Source organism: Mchenga conophoros, linkage group LG6 (assembly GCF_057382185.1).
Source record: "Mchenga conophoros isolate Kocher_MC1m ecotype Shallow Benthic linkage group LG6, M_conophoros_male_GT1.1, whole genome shotgun sequence".
NCBI lineage: Eukaryota > Metazoa > Chordata > Actinopteri > Cichliformes > Cichlidae > Mchenga > Mchenga conophoros.
Genome location: NC_140531.1, coordinates 41,733,965 through 41,755,066, shown reverse-complemented (window position 1 = coordinate 41,755,066; position 21,102 = coordinate 41,733,965). Strand labels below are relative to the sequence as shown.

At 41.4% G+C, this 21,102-nt stretch overlaps 1 long non-coding RNA gene across 1 annotated transcript; it reads right to left on the bottom strand.

The window, feature by feature from the left end:
* Window positions 1-4,961: 4,961 nt before the first annotated feature.
* LOC146573347 (uncharacterized) lies at window positions 4,962-11,360 on the bottom strand. The gene is made up of 3 exons (XR_014892944.1): window positions 10,942-11,360; window positions 6,865-7,046; window positions 4,962-5,749 (listed from the first exon to the last, which is right to left on the bottom strand). It is a non-coding gene; the product is annotated as an uncharacterized LOC146573347 (long non-coding RNA).
* Between the last annotated feature and the right edge of the window lie 9,742 nt (window positions 11,361-21,102).

The window sequence follows — 21,102 nt, the reverse complement described above, 5'->3', positions numbered from 1 at the left end:
CATTGAAGAATACCCCTTTGCTTTGCCTCGAGAAACTCTTGGGTTACTTTTGCAGGATGCTTTGGGTCATTTTTCATTATGACGGCAAAACGCTGTTCAATTACTTTTACAGCATTCGGCTGAATCTGAGAATCAGAGAATATAGCTCTGCACAATTCATGTTGCCACTTCTGCCAGCATCATCGGTAAACACAAGTGATCCTGTTCAACTGGCAGCTGTACGTGACCATGTTAGACGGATAATGTGATGTGCTTTGGCTCATGAGCTGTTTCTCTTATTCAGTCTACTTTTCTCTTCCCATCGTTCTGGCACGAGTTCATCTTTGTTTCATCTTTCCAAAGATTTTCTTTTCAGATTTGTGCATTTTTAAATGTTCTGTGAAAGTCTAATCAATCTTTCCTATTCCTGAGTGTAACCAGCGGTTTGCACCCTCCACAGTTCCACTGATGAAGATGTGTCTTCATCGTAGAGAGTAATACACCTGCATCATGTAGTCTTCTTTACTTGGCTCAATAATGTGAACAAGCTTTTCTCCACCAGTGAAAGAATTTACATATAATTGAGATATATTTGATATTTATAAATTATATTATATGTAAATTATATATTGGATTTAGATACTGTCTGTGGTTTTGAAATAATTTTAGCTGGTTGTTTGGTCTCTTATGTTGAATTTTCAGCTCCATGTATATTAGTATAATTTGTTCATTCGTGATGTGTTTTTCATGTTTTCTATTTGTTGGTTGAATTGTTCAAGCACAGGTGGAAGCAGCTAGAAAAAGGAAAAAGAAGAAAAAAGCTAAATCTTGCACAGTGCATCTTTTCATTATTTGAATGTTTTTGTACTTGATTCCTGACAAAAAGAAGAGAAAAGAAAGAAGAAGTCTTCTGTCGTCTTTCAGGCCCTTTGGTTGGTGAGCTGGTCACTGCAATTGTTCTTTGGCTAAATCAACAAGCTGCTACATTTTAACACTTTTCCTCTTTGGACCTCATATTGATTCCATTCCACTGAAAAGCTATCAAATGCAAGTCCTACAAACAAACTCCACCTTTTATCAGTTGAATTTGTCACAGAAGAACCAGGGAGCAGGCATCAGCCAGGCCATGAAACTGCTTCTCAACGATTTGTCCAATTACTTTTAAACTTTGAATATGGAAAACTAAAAAGTGCAAAAATGGCTGTGATTCCAGTTCATACATTACTTGTTAAGCCCATCAAATCAAAGCTGAAATCGACACTTCAATCATGAATCACTTCAAAACACTGATTAAAATCCACAGTAGTCATGCAGAGAGAGGCAAAATTACCAAAATTGTATCACTTTTCAAACACCTATGAACACGACAGTATCTGTACTGTTGATGGTAGGAGGTTCTCTAGCATATCGAGACTATCTCTCCACACGGTTACATATTCCATATGTACGGGGTACCACCCCCTTGGTCGTGGCGTGTGGATATTTCTTTAAGACACTCCGGCACGCCCGGCTACGCCCCACAGCTTACGTATAAAACAGCTGTGCAGATGTGACACCGGTGATCGTTTGATCGGAACGCGTCTCCGAGTGGCCTCACGGTGGAGAGATAGTCTCTCACTAAGAGAACCAAGGTTACAACGTAACCGTACGTTCTCTCGCATTGAGCCAGGCAGCTTTGATCTGATATAGGGGAGCAGTGTTAACCACGTTCTGTTGTAAAAATATAAAACATGTGATTGAATAGTTATTAAGTATTAATGGAAAATAAATTCACAACTTCTAAGATAATTAATTTTCTACACAACAGGAACGAGACTTGCACAGTCTGGTATCTGGATGTATCGTATCCACTGTCACCACTCATACTTTTTTATACTGGGGGTTGTTGTGTTTACAGAAGAGCGACACCGCTGGGACAAATATGATCAAAATCATGTTGGGTCAAAGGCAGCTGACGGGTGTTCTGTGGGACGGAGCTGACTGAGGGCTTTTTGTGTCTTTTGTTTCACGTGATGCATTATGGGAGAACTGCCAGTGATCCTTAATCTGAATCCCTGCTGTGTGGATGGCATGTTTTCATTTCAGTGGAGTGGGATACAGTCGAGATAAGGACCTACATTGCTGTGTCTATGAGTTCTGGGTCTATGTTTATTCATCAGTACTGTTTTCAAAGTAAAATGTATGGAAATTGTTTCCTCAGTATATTTCTGTCACATTCAGATGAGGTGAGATGAGACATTTCCAATAATTTAACTTCAGTTAAATGAACAAGCATAACTTTTTCAGTGAACACATATATGAACAAATAACAAAATAAATGACAGCAAATGAAATATATACTCCCCTAAAATTGATAGAGATATAGTATCGGAGCTGTCTCTCTTCTCTGTTCAGGTTTTCTGCTCCTATAATTAGTTCACAGCTTGTGAAAATTGTAAAGCGTTTGAAAATTATAAAGAAATATAAGATGATCAAAATGAAACACTTTTAAATCAAATCAGGAAGCTATGCAACTTTTGCAAGTTCACTTTTACATCTAAATTTTTTACCACAAATTCATCAAGACACGACCATTAATCTGAGCTCCACTTCTCATACAAATGACACAGACAAAATAGGATAATGGGGGTGGCAGAGCAGTAAAAATGATTTAAAGGAAGACAGATGCTGAGAGGCAGAGAGAGACAGACTTAAGAGGTGAAATACAAAAAAGATTAGTAATGGGAGAAAGCACAGAAAGAACAAAGGAGTGTGAACTGTCACTAAGGTGACACGACAGAAACACAGAGAGTCCCTTCTTTTGAAAATCCAGCTCAAACCCGTCGCAGTTTCATTTAAATCAAAACCCTTTATGGTCCCTCCTACTTTGGCTTATTATGTTTCAGGAGGCTTTTGCTATATAACCTTTCAGACTGCAGTCAGTCCCCAGTCACTTCGATAAATAATCAATGAGCCTGAATTATGCACTAATAAAAAGGCTTCTCATTTTGGATTATTTTATTATTAAAGTTCAGATATTTCAAAGTTTTACTGGGTGCTCAAGGGAGATGTTATGTTCACGCTTGGTACATCCAGATTCAGAATTTAAAAAATGGTTTATGGATTTAATTTACTGTAAATCTTGGGCACTGTGTGATTGGCTGTAGTAGGGCAGTTTGGAGGCCTGACTTCTTCCTGTTGTTTATGCTGCAGTTTGTTTCTGATCCGGTCGCTTTCACACAGTTTTTGGGTGATATGGTAAGGTTGTTGCCCTTCCTGTTGCTGTAGTCGTCTCTCAGTGTTTCATCCTTTTATGTCCCCCTGAAATCAGTCAGGTGTCCATGTTTGTTACTTCCTGTTTTATTTTGATAGTCCCTCATCTTTTGTGTGTCAGGTTTAGTTTTGCTTCTTCTGTCTCGTTAGTTAGATTCCCAGGTGTGTCCACTCTGCCGTATCTCCCTCATGGATCTACCGCATGGTGAGGTCTCTGTCAGTCTAGTCTCCCTGCAGATTGTTCCTGCACAACTTCCCTTTTTTTTTTTTTTTGCCTTTTACCGTTTTGTCCCTGCTGATAAAGCTAAAGTTTTGAATTCCATCTGCCAAATCCTGCATTTCATGACAAATGCTCCGCAGGTGCTGTGTCATAGTGATCTCTGAGGTTTTGTCACATGATGAACCTGATGTACAACACCAACTCTGAAAAAAAGTTGCAATGCTGTATAACATGTAAATAAAATAAAATGCAAAAATGTTTAATTCACAATAGAAAACAAACTCAGTTTAAGCTGAGGAAATGTATGAACTTGAATGGCAGCAATACATTTCAAAGCAGTTGTGTTAGCGCCATGCGTCCCACTGTGTAGCATCCCTCTTTGTTTACAGCAGTCTATAAAAGTCTGGGAACTGAAGGCACCAGCTGCTGGACTATTTGAATTCTATTGTGAATAAAATATGGGTTTATGAGATTTGCACATAAATGTACTCTGTTTTTATTTATATGTTTCACAATGTTTCATAATTTTGTTTTTTTGGATTGGGTTTGTTGTTTTTGTATTAATAAAAATATTGTAAATTAACCATCAGAAAAGCAAAGCAAGTTTCACAGACTAACAAATAATTTTAGTGTGTGATTGGTTAACAGGGGCCAGTAACTAAAGGGTGCTTTTCTTTGATAACTTGATACAACAGCAGACATACTTTTTAATTATGCAGTTACAGGCATCTATTCTATAGAACAGTATGAAAGAGTCAATCTTAATGAGCAGGGTCTTTCAGTTGGAGTGTTTTTGTACTTTTATTCCATCCTAAATATGCATCGGTCTGATCTGCCAGAAGCTTTTTCTCATCAATTAAAAACAGTTTCTTTAAATGTTGTGGCGCATTTGGCCACCATCTGAAGTGGACTTGTTAGAATTTTATAATGACATGAAATGGAAAAAGTTTCAAAGCCCTGCGGACCTTTCTAGATCTCTTTTCTTTGTTCATTCCATCAAGAGAGATCGTGTCATTGTGAAACGTCTTTGTGCATCTATGCAGACGCATATTTGAATCTTCTCACTAAGCTGACCCGCCCAATTTCCACATCTCTCTCAGCTCTCATCAACACTAATGGCTGAGCCAGGAGAACCATACAGAACACACCATATGTTGCTCCCTGTAATCGGCTCATTAGGAGCCAGCCTGCTTACACTCAGCCTGAATGGAAATGTGAAACGTAGACAGCCAGATGCAGCCTGTACGCTTTTGCATGTGCAAACAAACATGTGCAAACATAAACACAGTCACACATGCAGAAACACAAGCTGCACGCGTGTGCACGTAGATACTTGTAAGTACAGTGATGCGAGCACTAAGCATGAATCACGTCTCAGTGTCCATCTGACTCTTTTCTTTTTTAGAAAAAACAAACTAAAAGAAGCACAAACATATCAAAAAAGTTTCATTTTTCAAAAGCTCATTTTTAATTAATTAATTTAGCGTAAATAATACAAATAATAAAAGTTAATCACTGAGGTTAATTAGTATCAACACTTAGTAATAAAACAGCAAACATGTCAGACGCACTGATCACAATGTGGCAAAAAGCTTAGAAATTCAAGAGTTACATTTGTCCTATCACAGTGTTTGTTAATTTACACATTTAAAATATTATCTTTGTAGTACCCTTCAGATAAATATAGGGTTTAAATGATTCTAATGATATTGAATTAGTCAGGGCTCTGTGTGTGCGGGCAGGTGGAGATGTGGATCCAAATGCAGGACTCTGAGATGGAAATGTAACTGAAAACCTCAGCTTTATTGCTGGCACAAAAACAGAAACCAAACCATGAAAACAAACAGAAGCAACCAAAAAACAAGGAGCACAAAGTTCAAGAACCCAGGAAAACAGATTAAAAACCAAACTAGATCAACAGGAGTCCATGAAAAGTTCAGGGGGTCGACCCGGAGGTCAACAACACAAGAGCCAAAACAGTTCAGGGGGCGGCCGTGCTGATAGCAACGGTGGCGGTGACACAGGCAAAACAAATCAGGAGGCCGGCCACGCGGAAGGCGGCAGCGGCAACAGAGCAGGTCCGGAGGCCGACCCCGAAGCCAGCGGCGGCGACGAACTTTCTCAGGAGACCAGCCTCGACGGCCAACTAGAGGCCTGGAAAGCAGCCGGCAGAGGCGAGGTGGAACAGGATCTGATGACAATGTAGCGGCGGTGGGACCAGACAGCGGCAGGACCAGACGCTGCAGGCGACGATGTGGAAGTCGCAGGCGATGATGCTGCGGTCTCAGAATGAACTGGCTGGGAAACCGCACAACACGTGAGTGAAGCAACATTTTTATTCAAAACATAAAATAGGCTAGCATTTTTTGAAAAGGGGATTATATAATTATTTTAATTAAAGCATTCAGTAACGGCAATGAACAGATCGATATCAGCCAGAAGTGTTAAACTACCTGTGATTTTAATTTCTGTCAAGGTAAATTTATTTTTAGTTTAGGAACTTTTAGAAACCAGAAAAAAAAGAGTAAAAATTATAAGATCAGTTTGCAACACACACACACACACACACACACACACACACACACACACACACACACACACACACACACACACACACACACACACAGCCAAAATAACTTCTTTCTCCTGTTTCTTTCCGTCTGACCTAATGAAATGTTCAATCGCGAGCAGTTTTCTTCTCCTGTCATGCTTGGTGCCATATTCACAGCATGCCCCTGCCACACAATTTTATGAGAGCCGTCTGCACAAAACAAATCCAGCTTCTGGCTTTCAGTGTAGTGTATTGCATAATCTCTGAGGCAGAAGGCTGCCAGCATTATAGCAACCATGTTAACCTTAACAGAGACTAACTCTTAGATTATCCAACCTGAGATTAGCTAAAATGTCTCTTACACTTACATGTGTAAATTCTTAGAGGAGCTCCCTCTCCATTATGACTGAGCTTTAGTCAAGTCACTCCAGGAGATGAAGCAAAGTGCTTTATAGTTAGAGCACAGCTTAAAATCACAAGTCTCCAAAACAAAAGAAACACAAGCCAAATAATTACAATGATAATACTCAGGATGTGGAGCAGGTCATCTACTACTAATCGGAAGGTTAGTGGTTCGATCCCTGGCTGCTCCAGTCTGCATGCCAAACATCCTTGTGTAAGATACTAAGCCCATGTTGCTCTCTGATGCATCAGCCGGAGTATGAATGTGATGCGAGTGAATGTTAGATAGAAAGCACTTGGACAGAAAAAGCTGAGAAATGTGCTTGTGTGAATGAGGCATGTTGTATCTAGCCCTGCGAGTGCTCAGGTAGACTAAAGAAAGGCTACATAAGAGTCAGTCCATTTACTGTGAGGAAGAGCAGACAAAGCCTGAGACAGGAGGACAAAAAGAAGTTGTTACCTGCAGGCAAACTATGGAGTTATGAGATCTGTGACATATCGTGAAGTTGATCCACGGAGGGCTTTAAAAACACATGATACGGTTTGGTATTTCACAGGTCGTCAGCACAGCTCAGTTAAGGCAGGAGCGATGGGCTGTCTTTTCCTTTGTACGCGAGGTGTAGGATCTGCATTTTAAGCCATCTGCAAATCAGAGACAGTGGAGTTGAACAGTCTGAACATGCAGGGAGCCAAAAGCTGATAAAAAGCAGGGAAACTGTTTTCAAGTTGACAAAACCATCGTTAATGTAACAATGCTAAATCCCGCCCTTTAAAGGATTACTGATTTGATAGTTAATGGGGCGATCGTGGCTCAAGAGTTGGGAGTTCGCCTTGTAATCGGAAGGTTGCCGGTTCGAGCCCCGGCTCGTTCAGTCTCGGTCGTTGTGTCCTTGGGCAAGACACTTCACCCACCGCCTACTGGTGTTGGCCAGAAGGGCTGATGGTGCGATATGGCAGCCTGGCTTCTGTCAGTCTGCCCCAGGGCAGCCGTGGCTACAACTGTAGCCTCCACCAGTGTGTGAATGTGTGGATGACTGGGTGTGTAAAGCGCTTTGGGGTCCCTAGGGGGGACTAGTAAAAGCGCTATACAAATACAGACCATTTACCATCAAGATTTTTAACTACAGTTTAAACATATGTGGATAAAGACCAAGTGTCTTGTTACAATCTTAATGGAGCCAAACGAAATAACTTCTGCTTTGTCATCATTTAGTTGAAGGAAGTGACTGGGGACTTTGTTTCACAGTGAAGTCTTGTAAGGCTTTTGGTGCATTGAGCACATACTCAGATACAGAGGATCAAATGCGATGTATAACTTGATTACTCTGAGATGATAGAAAGACAGACAATAGCTCGATCCTCTGTCTGTATTTCCCCAGCGTCCTACTAATTATCACCATTTGTTCTCTCCAGAATACAACTGTAAAGTCTCTGCTGCCTTTAACTTTAAATGCAAGAATATACATCCCTGGTTTACCACTTAGTTGGTTAGCATATGGGTGTCTTGACAACATCAATGCATCATTTGAAAGGATGAGCTGGTCTGGTGGAAGCATCTTGCATAAGAAAAAAGCTCAGAGGCGCAGACAAGTGTTTAAAATGCCTGGGCAGTAACACAAGCATCTGAAAAGCAATTGATTGGGCACCCACTGCTGTCTGAATTGCAATTTCATCCATTTACCCCTGTTTCAGCCGAAGGCACAATGATGAAGAGTGGGAACAGTTACAGAGTGGTAAGCTCCCGAACGCATTACCCGGCCTCACCTCTCTCATTTTAAACAGTTCCATTTACATCTGTCTTCAACTCTGAATTTAGAAATTCCATCAGATTTCCTCCATTATTTAAGAAATAATGAATTAAAAACCACCCGAACAGTTTGCTAGGATCTTTAAAGAAGATATATTTAATACTTTTATAGTAACGATCTATCACTGACAGTGCAAAAACAAGGTATCACTTGCATGAATCTGCAAAGATGTATCACCAAAATCTCAGACTCCCCTCTGGCTAGAGATTATTGGCTCGCCGTTTAGGTGTCTGGTCTGTAACTTCACTCTTTTGGTTTACTGCCATTCACTCTAATAGCATTGTTTTTGACTGCTGCAGGCAACAGAAAACTTCCATGAACCCTCATTACTGTACCTGCTCAGCATGAAACAGCAGACAGACACGGTCAGAAACTAGCTGGTGAATGTGGTGAAGCATTGAGCAGCTAAAGAGCCAAACACTTCCCTCGGGAGATGGTAGGAACCAAAAAAAGATCTTCTTCAAAACACATCAGTCACAGCATCCTATTCACTCACAAACTTAAAATAATGAAAGGACGGGAGCAGTGTAGTAATGGACCAAAAAGAACAATGAAGCGTCATGATTCAAAAGTACATGATTTATGTCCCCACTTAATTGTGCCTGCAACATGTTATGAGAAAAATGGTTGCGCTCTATTGTCCCAATTTCTCAGGTGTCTCTTCTGGAAAATGCACCGTTGGTCGGCACTGTGATGGACTGCCGACTTGTCCGGGGTGTAACCTGCCCCTTGTCAGTTGGGATGAGCTCACCTCTGGTTTGCATTAGTGGAAGAAAATGGATAAATACTCAAAATTACTTTTTATCTATATGTTTATGTAGCTGTTAAAAGAATAGAGTAGCCATAGACATATTCACACCACGTCCTGCTCTGCTATTAAATGGTTTAATTTGAATATTCTTCTCACCTGTTTCAAGGCACACGGTGTGCTGTGCAGATTCTAAAGCCCCTCGTGCCTTGCATTGTGGCCTACATTAATGAAACTGACTGAACTTGGTGAGTCCTAATCATTTCTTTTACAGTGAATTCCTTTTAGAGCAAAAATGGTTCTAAAAAAAATCAATAGGAAGCCCAGCATTTGGACTTGCTCACCTACACTCAAAGCTACAGCTCCAAAAAAGATTCCTGACCCTCACACAGACTCAGCAGAATACACAGGTGCTCTGTAAAAAGGAAAAGGTTATGTGCGTGTCGGTAACAGCTTTAAACATCGTTCGCAGCCCCCGCAGATTTGGGATTGGTTGATTTTGAAGATTCACTACTGACAAACTTGATTCTTCAGATCTGAGAACAGGCTTACAAAGAGCTTTTTTCTGAGCGTAAGGGCTCCATGCTGGTTCAGACGCCACTGAGCACACTCACCCATCTCACAAACAGTGATGCACTCTGTCATATATATAGTTATAGTTTAAAATTTGACTCATTCTATTGAACTAGTGAAGCCACTGCAGTAGGCTTGTAGAAACCTCAGATGCAGCACAGAAATGTGTTGTAAGTTTTATAACATCACAGTCTCACCCCGATGTTCTTAACCTGTTCTGCCAGTTTAGTTCAAGTAAACTTACCCACCCACTCATCCATCTCTGAGCCCCTCCTGGATGGCCGAACTCCTCACCTCATCTCTAAGGGAGAGGCCAGCCACCCTTTGGAAAATCAACCTTGTGATGACCCGATGATCTGATGAGGGTGTGTCGCCTTTTGCTTCAGGACAGCTGGGACAGGTTCCAGCCCATCCACTGCATAAACAGTTAAGAAAATGGATGGATGCGGGGATGAAACTCTTCAATTTAGTGGAGTTCTCTTTACAGTGTTTCTCTCCTTTTTACTAACTGGATTATTTCTGAGTATTTTACACCTTTTTGTGTCATGATTCGGCTGTGTGGCAGGCAGGAAACTGACCCAAACGCAAACTCACGGGGACACGGGGGATAAACTCAAAAAGCACAGCTTTATTGCTGGAAAAACAGATAACAAGTTATAAAAAACTAAACGTACCGCTCACCAGAAACCACAGGGAGACTCACACACAGGATGAGGGAGACGTGGACCTAAATGCACAGAGGGTTAACGAGGGAAGTGGGAGCACACAGGGAACACAGCTGACACAGATACTCGTAACGAGACAGGCAGGAGTAACACACATGTCGTGTCCAAATTCATGGGCTGCATTCTCCTGAGGCCGCATTTGTAGACCGATTACGTCACAGCGACGCGCCGAAGGCTGTCCAAATTCGTAGACCCCTCCGAATGCAGCCGACAAATGCGTGCTCCTTTTTCCGAATTTGAAGGATGGGTCGGGTGTGTCCTTCGTGGCCCACCATATCCCAGAATTCATAGCGCGGCCCAGCCAAGCTCCAGTTTCCGGCTAATGGCGGCCGCTACTAAGTTTTAAAAATTACTCTTATTAATCTTTCTGGGTCACGAAATAAACTTTTAACATATTTTCAGGCGAGAAAGTAGCTGTGTAAACTTCAAATATCTGCTCGGTTTATCAAGATATCGCATCTTTGCTAAAGTGCTTCGACGTTTTCGGAGGCGTCTGCTACCCACCAGCTCGATAGCTAGCCGGGAGCTCGAGGGTTACTGATGCGGCCGAGAATGGCACAACTCCCGGCACATCATTTTCAGATCACCGCGGAGTTTCGCTGCTCGGGTTAAACGTTGTCAGCCGGTGATCAGCTGTGATCAGCTGATCACGGGGCCGGGGTTAAAAGAGAGACGCCACCCACCTGTTCGCCGCTCAGACATCATTATCTTCTCTGCCGACGTCAGTCTCCGCCTGATTCAGCAACCGTGAGTGATTATCCCTTCAATCTTTTTTCTCTTCCCGGCTCCGCTCGCTCTCTGTCGGTAACGACCGTTCCGAAGCCACGCTTCGTGCACTGATCGTTACTAGAATAACTGCGTGCCTGCTCCAAACCCACCGCTAGCCTTCGCCGCGCTTGGGTCTAGCCAGCACGCCACACGGGCACGCCGAATTACTGTGTGTAACCCGCCCGGCCGTGACAAACGTAATATATAAGTCACTTAGACAACCTAAAAATGTTATTGTTGGGCTTTTTTCAGTGTTTTGTTTGTTCGTGAGTAAATCGGTTTGGCTGAGATTAAAGTTATTAGATTAGATAAAATAAAACTTTATTAATCCCCCGGGTGGGTTCCTCCTTGGTTTTTAAACAGCTGACTAAACGTCAAACAGAAAACTGATTAAACAGAAGTGTGAGATGGCCGAGAGTTTACTCCAGTGTCCTGTTATATTTTAGACAGCAAGGAGCAGACGGCCGAGTTTATTAAACTCCACCGAGACAGCGGTGACGCTAATCAGAAGGCTAGACCGTCCAATTTCACGGCCGTTTACTTCCGGCCTACCCGATCTTCTGAGGACCCGGCCCACGTAGACCGCGAAGGCCGGGTCCTCAGGAGAATGCAGCCCATGAATTTGGACACGACCACAGTGTTGGGAAGGTTACTTTTAACTCATTCACTGCCATTGACGTCTATAGACGTCAATTGAAAAACTTACGTTGACTGCCATTGACGTCTATAGACGTCAATTACGTTTTTCAATGGGAGGGGCTAGAATACAACCTCGGGCAACTTGAAAAACTGAAGCCCACCAGCAGTAAAAGTAGACCTGCAAGGAGGTGCGGGGTTTGCGCACGTAAGGGATTGCGCAGTGAGACAAAAATGTGGTGCAAGTCTTGTTGTGTGCCCTTGCATCCCGGAAAGTGTTATAATGATTACCACACAAAAGTGAATTATTCATTGTGAATAAATGTTTCACTATGTACATTTTATTTTTTGATATATTTGTAAATAAATTGTTTTGATAAAACATAACCTTTCTCAGTGTTATTTCTGTTTTATAGAAGTGAAAAACTATTTTATATGTTAGAGGTGTCACAAAGCAAGAAATATTAGTGTCAAAGGCACTTTTCTGCTTGAAATGTATTTTTCACGAAAAGCTCGTTTTCTCCCTTTTTTTGGTCAAAACAGGCATTTTTGGTGGAACCCACCTCTCTTCTACAGCTGATTACTAAAGAATGGAAAATGGTAGAAACAAGCTTTTTTTTTTGGATGAAAGAAGAGAGTCTGTTCTTCATTTTGGTAGGTTCAGCGTTTATATGATCATAACACACAGTTTTCTGTGGCTCTTCAACAATGAGTAAAAATGCTCAAAAACCCTGGCAGTGGGGAGTTACCTGATTTGAAAATGGCTGGCAGTGAATGAGTTAAAATGTATTCCATTACAGAATACATGCCCCAAAATGTATTCTGTAACGTATTCCGTTACGTTACTCAGTGACAGTAACGTATTCTGAATACTTTGGATTACTTAATATATTATCATGCTTTTTACAACTACGTGAATGTCCTATTGCTGTGTGATTTATTACTATTACTGAAGGTCCGCGACTCCAAACTGTAGTAAAGGGACCTCTGACTAATACGGGGTCCCTGTCGGCTCGTAGCCGAAAAATAGCTTTACTTTGTTGTGTGGGTTAACTTTTCTTGCGAGAGACAGAGAGAGGCGTTGAAAGACTGCTCTAACAGAACTTGTTGTTTTCGGAGGAAAACACGAACACGGTGTACAGTCGAGTCTTAATAGCTTACTTACAACTGGGCTCGTCAGGCTCTCTTCTTGGCTGCAGTGGTTATTATTATATTTACATGCTTCCAGCTCCCGTTTTTGCTCGATGACAACTCGTACCTTTCCACTCGCCTTTTTCTCCCTCCTCGCTCACAGACACATAACGTGTATGGCAGTGCATTCTCCCTGCAGCACGGACTACACTGAACATGATGCTACATTCTTTAGAGCTATGCTTGTAGCATTCTGCCTGTTAGCTTAGCACAACAACAACAACAACGAAAAGGCGCTCTCTCACCCAGGAAACACACAGTCGCAGAGAGAGAGAGAGCGTCGCCCTGTAACCATGGCAACCGTAACGCTGCCGCCTGGAACAACAGCACGTAGCTGTCAAACAAAACCAAACAGTCCTGACCCGCGACAATATGAAACAGGAAAGTACCGCAGTGTAATCCATTTATTTCAACAAAGTAACTGTATTCTGAATACCACCTTTTTAAACGGTAACTGTAACGGAATACAGTTACTCATATTTTGTATTTTAAATACGTAACGGCGGTACATGTATTCCGTTACTCCCCAACACTGGTAACACAACATGACGCATACTGACGGCAGACTGTCAAAGTAAAACAGGAAGTACACAGAGCTTCAGACAGGAGGAGAGAGAGAGAGCACAAACGTAACGGGCTGGGGAAAACATTGAACAAAACACAAGGAGGGGAGACGGGGGCTCACAGATGCACAGAGGGGCACACAGGGGGTAAAGGTCACAAGGGCAAATCAAATAAGGAACAACTTAACAGAGCAACCCAGGAACCGCGGCCTAAATACAGAACAAAATACAAAAATACATGAAAACTAAGACTGCTCGGCCAACATGGCCCAGGATCACGACATTTTTGGGTGTCATTTCACATTAGAGATACAGTAGAAATTAATCTCTGCGTTCCGTTTAGTTGTTTTGCTCCTCAGGATGGAATTTTTGTGTCTCGGAATAAGATCTAAATTTCCTTCCTGTAGTCCGTTTGCACCTTTTTTTTTTTACATTTCTGTGCTCCATGTCCTTTGTCTTGCTGTTGCTCCTTTGGTTTGTTTGTGTGTGACTTGCATTTCTCTTTAGGTAGATGTTCAGTTTAGTGTTTACGATGGGTTCAGCCAGGTCTGCATGTAGAGGATGGATGTAGCCACCGTGATGCCACCCATTGATTAGTGATGTCCTTTTGTGAAACTTCAAGCCCGACTTGACGAGCGAGGCAGGATGTGACAGACTGAAATCAAAGGATGCCACGCGAGTTCTTGTTAATTTGTTTCACTTCTTTTCTTTCTTTTCCCAGTTCATTTTGTGATATGTTTACGTTTCTGTTACTTATTTTGCCCCAGTTTGTATTTATTTTTAATCTTATTTGATCTTTTCTTCCATTTGGAGCCACTTTTGTGCAGCTATTATACAAATCTCTGCTTTCTGTGCTTCTTCTCTCTCTTCCTGTTAGTTTTGAGTTTTGCGTCAGTTTGTGTTCATTTTCCTTTTACTTTGTGCTCTTCTTGTTGGAGCCGAGGGAAACAGTTTGGTGGCCAATGCTGTAGTTTTGACACTGCAAGTGAGCCGTCTGGCATCACACATTGTTATTTGATCAATTTTAAATATAAAAATATTGATTAGATCAGCTTCACAGCCACAGAGTAATCAATAAGGAAAATATATAAGAAATGATTTTGTCATTTGGCCTTGACTGAGGCGCTGGCCTTAAAACAGGAATCGATAGTTTTTTCCCTGAAGCTGCTCCTAGAAGGTGAGGCGGGGTCAGTGTCCCGTTGGGATTTACATGGCAACCTAACTTTGTTTGGAAAGTCAGGCTTTAAGCTGCGACTTTCATTGTACAACAACTATTTTTTCCATCTTATCCCTATAATGTCATGTCTGTGTTCGTCCAGGTCTGAACCCTTCTCCACTATCATTTCACATGCACAGCTTGATATAGCCCGTGCAGCTTTGCCCAGCTTTGCTCAGAGCTTTGCACACGCCGTTGCCAGACTTGCAGCAGATTGCATCAATGCCACTATATCTACTTTTGCCAAAATTATTGTTCTGTTTGTCAGTTTTTATTTTCCTCTGCCCACCATCCAAAGCACATTGATATTGACAAATTTTGTCTAGTAATCCAGCTCCCTGGAGTTAGGTGCACAATGCAACCGAAATGAGGGCCCACCCATCCTCGCCGCCTTGGCCGATTTGCTTCAGTAATTTAATCATACGAGTGTTTGGTGATGGGATTGGAAAACATAAGCGGCGACCGCTCTAATATGAGCCCAGGTGAGATTAGGCCACAAGATTTGTTGCCACGATACTTTTGGCTGTGCGGGGAGAACTGCTGAGCTGATGCAGTCAACGAGGATCAGAAAACGTGGGATACACAGTGAGAACGTTAGAAGAAAAAGCAGTTGCACATAAGGACACAAGGCCGACTGCTAGTTTGTGAGTGAGCATGCAAGTGTGGGTGGAAAGTAGAATATGAAATCCCTGTATCGACACGAACCAGTTGACAGTTTGCCGGTTGCAATAGGTGTCGGAGTGGAGCCTTATTCTGGCTACCTCTTGAAAAATAATAAAGAGAAAGATAGCAGAAATTGAACACGATGCCCTATCATCCCCTTATTCCGCCAAACACACACACACACACACACACACACACACACACACACACACACACACACACACACTGTGCTGTCCTTCATCATGTTTCTCTTTATTGAGCCTGGATGCAAAGGACACAAACTCCATCTCACTCGATCCTCTCTCAGCACGCTGGATTACACTTGGTATGAATGGTCGAGGATGCCTTTGTGCAGTTTTATTACGACCAAAGTAGGAAATCAACACAACAAACTGCAGTTTAAGTGATGTAACTGATTCAGTACTGCACTATACTGCTGTGCTGTGCAGTTTATGACTGGTTTTGAATAGTTACTTATTTTTAGCCCAGCACTGACTTAACTGACTGGCTCGTCTGAGATGACACCATCAGTCAGAGCTGCTGAGCAGACATTCCTATTGCCACCAAATCCCATTAAGTTAAACAGCCCGAGCTACTCTCCAGATTCTCAACGCAGTGCTGTTTATTGCTGCAGCTCTGTGGAAGAAATATGATGCATGCGTGCTGCTGGGGTAAAGTTTTCTCCCACAGTACAGAGTAAAGATTTGAAATTGAATTCCTGCTAGGTGTGCTTTCCAATTTATAATAGATGGATACGTTATTCATACCTTTGGGGTAATTCGGGGGTCCGGCAGCGCACAGGTACCCAATGAATACAATTAGCAATGGAAAGGATGCCAGAATTACACCTGCGTGGAAAAGATGTGCAAAGAAGATGTTAAATCGTATAAGAAATACGCAGCAGCGCAATATAGTTATCATCAGTCCTCCTTAGTACCCCAATCCTAACCTCTAACTAGAAGCTTGTGAGGTTTGATGGCGGAGGCTGTTTCATGGTTAAGAGTTGCATTTCAGCCTGTGAACACAGGAAAGTACCTTCATCTTTTAATTGACCATCTAATGCCGTTTGTAAAGCATCGCAGCGGTTTCATCTTTCAGCATAACAATGATCCCAATGATACTGCCAGCGTGGTGAAAGGATATTTGGGTAAAAATGCACACAGTGGAACAGCATCAGTAATGGATTGGCCTCCACAGAGCTCGGACTTCAATATTATTGGAGCAGAGTGATCATGCAGACAGAGAAGGAAAGAGAAGGCAGCAATGAAGGTACACAGACTGAAGACAACGAAAAAGAAGCAGAAGTATACGGCACAAGTCTGAGTACAGATAATGCTGCTGCTGCTGATGTTGACAGGATCGATGCAGATACAGAATTCCAAACTGATTCAGAAGGAACTAGTACAGTTTACAGAGTGCATGGTCGCTTATCTGTACCAAGCTCAAAAAAGAAAACCTACACAATAACAGAAGACGAGATCAAGCGCAGAATCAACGCAGAGAACATGTCAGTTCATGTTTTCAGAGGTTTGATTGGGGTAGGTATACATTTCGTGATTTTGATGTCACCTGAAATAAATCCGGGTTACTCGTATCAATGAAGTGACAATGTGGCTGGAAATTGTGCATTTGCTGCAACATATACACAATTACACCATGTAAACAAAAGCATTTAACTTTGTGCGCGTGTGTGTGTGTCTCTCTCTGCTCTTTTGGTGTTTGCACTTTTTCTTTTTTAGGGCCGTAAAGCCAAACTGCCTGCAATGATTCTTGACAGGCCTAAGAAGGCCAAAACTAAAGTAACAGTGTTTAGTGTTCTGAGTGAAGAGGAGGCTGGGGAGCTAGCCCTCGGGTTTGCCGGAAGATTGGCCTGCGATGTCACAACAGACATGGTCTGTAAAGGCATCGACCATTCAAGTGCTGATATGACAAAGTAAGTTAGTAAAACAATATGAAAGTTGTATCTTTTTTGGTATTATTTGTCATTTCCCCGTATTGGTGTAACATTGTTAATCTTACTTTCTAATAACAGACAGACTCTTCTCAAAATCCAACACAACCTTAAACATGAGCTGACTGATTCCTCAACCTTCAGTTTGCTGACACACACCTTTGGCCCCGCTGCACTGGATTCTGTCATTTCATTGCTGTGTGAAAAACTTGATCTTGTTTCTTAAATAATGAAACCTTTTGTTTGTTCTGTAAATCAGAATCTTGAAAATTGTTCATTGTTGTTCTAAGTTTGTGTTAACTATTTGGCAAAAATGATTGGTTCCTAATCCAAACAGCATAATGACTGTTCTAACACACATCTTAAAAATGCTACAAAGAAAGAAAATTATCACATATGTTTCAATATGAATGTAATTGTGTCACACTCGGTTTGTAGTAGCTTTCCTGTTTTATTTTGAGTTTTGGTATGTTTACACTGTTATTTTTATTTCCCGTGTGTTCGTCTTCCCTTATTAGTTTTACTGTATTTAATTAGTCTGATTTAATAACTTATAATTATTTACTTTCCAGTGTGTATATATGCTCCTCGTTTGGATTATTGTTTGTTTGAGTTCTGCCTGTCTTTTCTATTAAAGATTTGGACTATTAGTGGACCTCGTAGGTTTTTATTCTGTTCAATTGGTAATTGACTGGGTTTAATTTAGTGGCCTGGAAAACATGCCGGAGGGGTCTGGTCATTTTAACCCCCTAAGACCCGAAATCTTCCATGGCATGCATTTTTAATTTCTCTTTGATATTTGGGCCGATTGGAACCCGATGAATGTAAAAAGAAAGAATTACCAGGTTTTGTTTTTTTACCTAATTTTTGTTTCTGAGACAAATGGTAAATGGTAAATGGCCTGTATTTATATAGCGCTTTTCTAGTCCCTAAGGACCCCAAAGCGCTTTACATATCCAGTCATCCACCCATTCACGCACACATTCACACACTGGTGATGGTAAGCTACATTGTAGCCACAGCCACCCTGGGGCGCACTGACAGAGGCGAGGCTGCCGGACACTGGCGCCACCAGGCCCTCTGACCACCACCAGTAGGCAACGGGTGAAGTGTCTTGCCCAAGGACACAACGACCGAGGCTGTCCAAGCTGGGGCTCGAACCGGCAACCTTCCGATTACAAGGTGAACTCCCAACTCTTGAGCCACGATCGCCCCGAGAGCCACATATGAGGACATTAATTTGAAATTTCGATAGAACAGTTGCAGTATAATGTCCTCATAACTGTATATCAGGCACTTGTTGATCAAGATTTAGTATTTTGGTCTAAATAACCCAAAATGTGATGTCCACATGTGTGGACGCCAGGCTGGAGTAAAGTGTTAGAGCTTTTTATACCTATGTAAACTTTTATACACTGGTTTTTACCTGTCTTGTTTCAGAAAGGTTTAAAAGGGTAATGTCCACAGTTTATTTGTTTGTTTATTTGTTTTAATTCAACATATTTTATTAAAGTAATTGAGCTTGAACACAGAAAAAACTGAATCAAATAATCATAAAATCAAATCACTTGCACTATACTGAAGTCTAATCTACTCTGAGCTAATGCCGGTTTCCAACACTAATGATCGGGTGAAGGAGAGAGATGAGGGTGTGCACGGCCACTGGTGCTCTTATCCCTGTTCTTTGTGATACAATCCAACAGGAAAGCAGTCAAACCCTTGGACATTAGCCAAGTTAACGTTCACAAATATATACACACAGAGGAACTCTGAGCCCCAATGTCAGCATTAGCACAAACATGCCACTTCATACCAAATCTCAGTGTGAGGTCAGGTGTTAGTCTCATTCCATTATTCTGGCTATATTTTCTTACTCATTACTATTAAACTTATACTTAAAACTATTAACAAAATCACACCCCAATAACTCTGTTATTACACTTTGTATTTAATCATAAAAAGGCTGGATGTTGAAACCGTTTACTTCTATTTTGTATGAGCCAGGATTCTCAACAGCTGATACTCTGTCTGTATCAGCTGGTGGTGGTCAGAGGGCCCGGTGGCGCCTGTGTCCGGCAGCCTCGCCTCTGTCAGTGCGCCCCAGGGCAGCTGTGGCTACAGTGTAGCTTGCTATCGCCAGTGTGTGAATGTGTGTGTGAATGGGTGAATGACTGAATGTAGTGTAAAGCGCTTTGGGGTCCTATGGACTAGAAAAGCGCTATACAAATGCAGGTCATTTACCATGTCCAAAAAGTGACAGGTATCGTTTTATGGAGCAAAAAACTTAAGAGCGCATATTTTATAAATAATACCAACAATTACAAATGCAGACCTTTAATAGTAATAAGTAATCCTTTATTTATAATGCATAGCAATATAAAAATAGTAACATGTGAAAATATTACAATGGGCACAGATGAATTTGTATCAAAAACAGCAACCAAGCCAAAGTAATGAATAACACACATAAATAACTGCTTGAGAGACCAAACAATTTCTTTTCATCTGTTCCTTGGCAGAAAGTTAAGACAGCTATTCAGCTTTAGGTTTCAATAAACAGAAGTAATGGATGCAGTCCCTTTGAAATGTCACACAAAAGTCTACTTGTGCATATACTTAGCTTTAACTCTTCTCTTTTTTGTTTTGTATTCCAAAAGGTTTTCATTTTCTCCAGAGGATGTCTCTCTTTCAGTGGTTATCGACTGTTCACATTCATTTTCAGACTGTTGGAATGTCGATGCTGGCCGAACGTTTCTTGCTAGAATACAATGGCCTAATTTTGCGTGCATTATCTGTCGTCTTTATTTCGTACTGGCATATACTTTTGCCTACTTGTTTTGTTTTTAAGACATTTGTATGCAGTTCATCTATCATTGCAGTAATACCCTCTGGAATGAATGCCCACTGTTTAACTGTGTCTAAAACAGCATTTAGTTTTCCAACTGCATCTTCTGTGCATTTTTTGTCTGTGCTTTCAACTACAGGAGTATCATTCAAAGTTGATAGAGGACTTTTCAGAGAGTTTTTCATTTGTTTAAAATGGCTACAAGCCACCTTCAGGCAAGCACATGTGTTATAGTGAGAGAACGTACAACAAGTGCACTGAAGTGTTTCAGCCGATGCAAAAAAACACAGATTTCCAAACAAACTTGGCATTTTTATCACTTTCAAGTCCTCACAGTGTACAAAGTAATGCTTTTCTTTCACTGCAATTCTTGCCAAGGTAGAAATGTCTGTTTCCATGTTTGGATAGATGTCATTGTCAGCCTCTGCTAATTTTGCAAGTAACACTAGATGCTTGCAAAGAAGTCCTCGTAAGCCATATGTACAGTTGCAGTAGGACTCAACAGGGCAGACATCATACACCATGTCTTCTCTTGACTCAGATGGGACTTGATATGCATTAACTCCATGGCTGTTCTTGACTGTAATTTTAAGAGCCCAACCACTTTCCATCAGTCTTGAAGCAGAGTCTGAAACTTGAGACAAGGTGTCAGCAAACCTGTTTTTCATGCGGCCCACATCTTGCAGGGTTTTTATGACTGAGAAGTAGTCGTCGGCCTTCCCTAGGAGCACTTCAATCAGATCATCCAGATGCCTATTCTTGTAGCCAGATAAAAACTGGCATTTCAGGCGGTGGAAAAATCTGAAAAACAGTTATTTGAAATGATTAGTAACTGTAATTGAAGGAATTTAAAGTTTTAATCAAGACTGTATTATTTTTTAAAAAATTGGAATACCTATTGCACACGTCTTTTATAAAGGAATGCTCTGTGCCGGTTTAGCTGATTTAGGCAAATCCACCTACTCTGTTTTTTGTTGTGATAACATAAAAAACGCTGCTAGAATTTAAAGG